Genomic DNA, 3,669 nt, shown 5'->3' on the forward strand with positions numbered 1-3,669 from the left:
CATCCAGCACCACAATTGTCGACCACCACCGCCACCACCTCCGACCACCACCACCACCACCACCGATACTACGTAATTGCACCACCAATACCAGCCACCCTACCATCCAGCACCACCACTGTCGACCAAAACCAGCACCACGACCGCCCACCACCACCACCTCCCAAAAATACGTTTGGTTTCATCATAAATAAGATGAAACCGATTTTGGTTTCATCATAAATACGATGAAACCGATTTTGGTTTCATCTTGGTTTCGTGAGAAATCACCTGCAAGAAATTTTTTAAGAGGTATTATACATCTTCATGGATAGAAATACATTGTTGAAATACGATGAAACCGATTTTGGTTTCATCATAAATAAGATGAAACCATAATTGTTTTCTGCGCTTCAACAGCAATACCACCAGTTATGTCTCAAGACCCATTACTCAGCTTCACCTGGTATATCTTTCCATCTAGGTTTACAGGGAATTCCTCATTGTATTGCAGCACTTCATTGCACCTGCAACTACAAATTCACTTCAAATCCCATACCCACTGCATTACTGCCTTCCATTTCAGTTCAAGCTCATACCTGAACACCACAGATGCTCCATCTCAGGCTCAGTTTGATCTTCAACTGGACCTGCAATATCCATATTAATTCAACCAGAGCAACACCAGTTCCTCCATGGATTCTGATTATCACCAGCTGCAGTTCATAATCACCACCAACATAGGCATCTCAGTTCTTCTCTACACTCTCAACCTGCAACTGTACTTAAAAACCATTCTCAAGCATCAGCTCAAACCATTCTCCATAGAGAACCAACTCAAAGCCAACACCAGTACCACCTTCTCTATAATATTAACTTCAGCTGCAACCGGAGCTTACTAGCAGCATCAAATGAAACTCGTCACAAGACCCTGTCACTGCAATAACCATATCAAACCCATCACTGCAATAACCATATCAACAATACCAGCAGCTACACTTGCACACTGCCAATCTGAAAGCAGCGGCAGCAACATCTCCTAGATGACTCTACTCAGCTCCACAATCCAATTCACCACCTGCAATTGCTTCCCATTTCAATTCTAGCCATAATTTTTCTCTATTAAACCTTCTTTTGGACCCTCTCCTTCACCTAATTTCAGAATCAAATTCCACTGTTTCCAGAACAGTTTCCTGTTTCTTTTCTTCCTGTAGTAAATAAGTTTCATCAACTTTATTCATCCCAAGAGCAGTCCTTAATGTCTCCATCTTTCTCTCCTTTCTAGTATCAATTTGATGGGTCTGACTGAGTACTTGACACCCTGAATCAAACACAAGCAGTTCCAACATATCAGTAATAAGATATAAGAATATTGGACAACAAGAATAGAATAGTTACTTTTCTCTTTCCATATGCTCAAATCATCTCAAGTAGGTACTCGGAAATTAAAAAGAGCATGTTTTAGGGAGATGCCTCCTTCACTTACGCTGCACACAAGTGTCGGTGCAGGAGTCAAAAGAGGGCCACACTGTGGTACTTATACAAGTTTTCAAGTTCAACAGGGGCACCTAGTCTAACCACTCTAACCATAGATGATAACTATCAGATTGAACTGCAAAATATGACTTTGAAATGTATGCATGGCAGCTCAACATTAACAATCACACAGCAACCACAAGCTCAACATTAGAAATGTGTGATCTATTTCTGCTGCGCCTATTTTCATTTCAACATCCACAACTGGAGAAGAAATGTTGCAGTTGTCTTGGATACAGCAACATCACAACAACACAGATCCATGCTCTATGCTACAAACACATATTATCAACTGCCAGCACCACCACTGCCGACCACCGCCGACCACCACCGACTAAAACCAACAACATCGCCAACACCCGCCGACGAGCACCACCACCACTGACCAAAAATTAGATAAAACCAATTTTGGTTTCATCATAAATACGATGAAACCGATTATGGTTTCATCATAAATACGATGAAACCATAATTGGTTTCATCAGTAGCTGCACTTCATTTAAGCTTCATTTCTTCTCTAGTTTACAACATCATCTCTTGTAACACAGCTCTACATAAAAACAACTCTACTTTCAAGCAAAACCCAGCTGCACTATCCACCTTCAATTGCTTCAACTCCAGCTGCACTATCCACCAGGCCCTATTCTTTGCATCTTAACCTGCACTTCCAATTCCAACCCTATAATCCACAACTCCACAATACTTTCCTGCTTTTCCTAGCATTCATTTATTTTTGAATCTTCTCAATCATTCATTCAATCCAACATCATTGTATCAACAACCTCATTCTATTCTTTCAACCACCAGGCCATCAATTCAATTTATTTCTTTCTTCAGTCACAGCCTTTGTCCATCAAACCAACACTGCCATCTTCTATCCATTTCCTTGTCTGCAACACAGACCAACACCATTTCAGTCGCCTGCACGACCCTATTTGCCTATACCACCTGCAGCTGCTCAGGTAACCTGCAATTCATTCATATACAACACCAATTGCATTTCAAACTCAGGCCACTTCCAGCTGCATCTCTTTGCTGCCTCAAAAACCTGTTAACAATCACACAACAACCACAAACTCATTGCACAACATCCACAACTTACTCATTGCAACATCTCATATTCAAGCTTCTGCCATTATCCAACTCCATTGCACCAAAACCATCTCTAAATCCTCCATCAACTGAATCTTCTCTATGACAAACTCTATCCAAGAGCCTAACCCATAGCACCATCAGTTCACATACATCACATAATTCTTCAGTTATAGAAACCCCCACTTTAATTCAATCATCATCCTCTTCCATACTTCGATTTCAGGAAAAACCTGTTCATAATTTCATCACAACAAGACCTCGATTTCATATCAAATTCGTCGTGGTAGCAGCAACTGGTTCTGCAACTTCATCATCACCACCAGCTACAACTTCAGTTCTTCTACTTCTTCCTTGTAAGCCTTCTCTCAACCATAAATTCGTCCAAGTCAATAAATCCTTACAGTAATAATCAAAATCAAATTCTCAAGAATAAAAACCAACGAAATGTCAAACAAAACGAAATTTGGTATCCAATTCAATTGAAAAATTAGTGAAATGATAAGATTTTTTAATACTTCAAAACTTCAAATTATCATTCTAAATCCACCGTTTCTCCTAACACGAGCATATCGTCATCGGTAGTTCATTTCCACCATGGAATCAATTCCTAGATCTAATTCCTAGACCTTGTTAGAAACGTCACCACTCCATCATCCCTTCCTTGAAAAATCGATCTCAATCATCAATTCGTCGCCAACCCATCTCTGTTCTTCAACTGAAGTTAAAATCGCAACCCTAATTTCAATAATTAAGGGTTAAGGGAACGAAGGTGGTGATGGAATTGAAGGAGGCGGACGAAGGTGGTGGTGGTGGTGAGATACGAAGGTGCTAGTGTGGTCGGGGAAGCATAAAGTTTCTGCTGGTGAGATCTGGTATCGCTGCTGGTGGTGATGGTGGTGGGGAGAAGGAGAGAAAGAAAGAAGAAAAAAGAAAGGAGAGAAGACGAAGATGAAAAAGGGTACGTTTGGGTTTTTTCAAAGTAAAAAAAATTAAATTTGCTAATTATTATTTGAGCTGGGGTTTTTGTGTCACTATTTAATGAAACTGATTTAATTTGTT

This window comes from Papaver somniferum, chromosome 4 (genome assembly GCF_003573695.1).
Source record: "Papaver somniferum cultivar HN1 chromosome 4, ASM357369v1, whole genome shotgun sequence".
Lineage (NCBI taxonomy): Eukaryota > Viridiplantae > Streptophyta > Magnoliopsida > Ranunculales > Papaveraceae > Papaver > Papaver somniferum.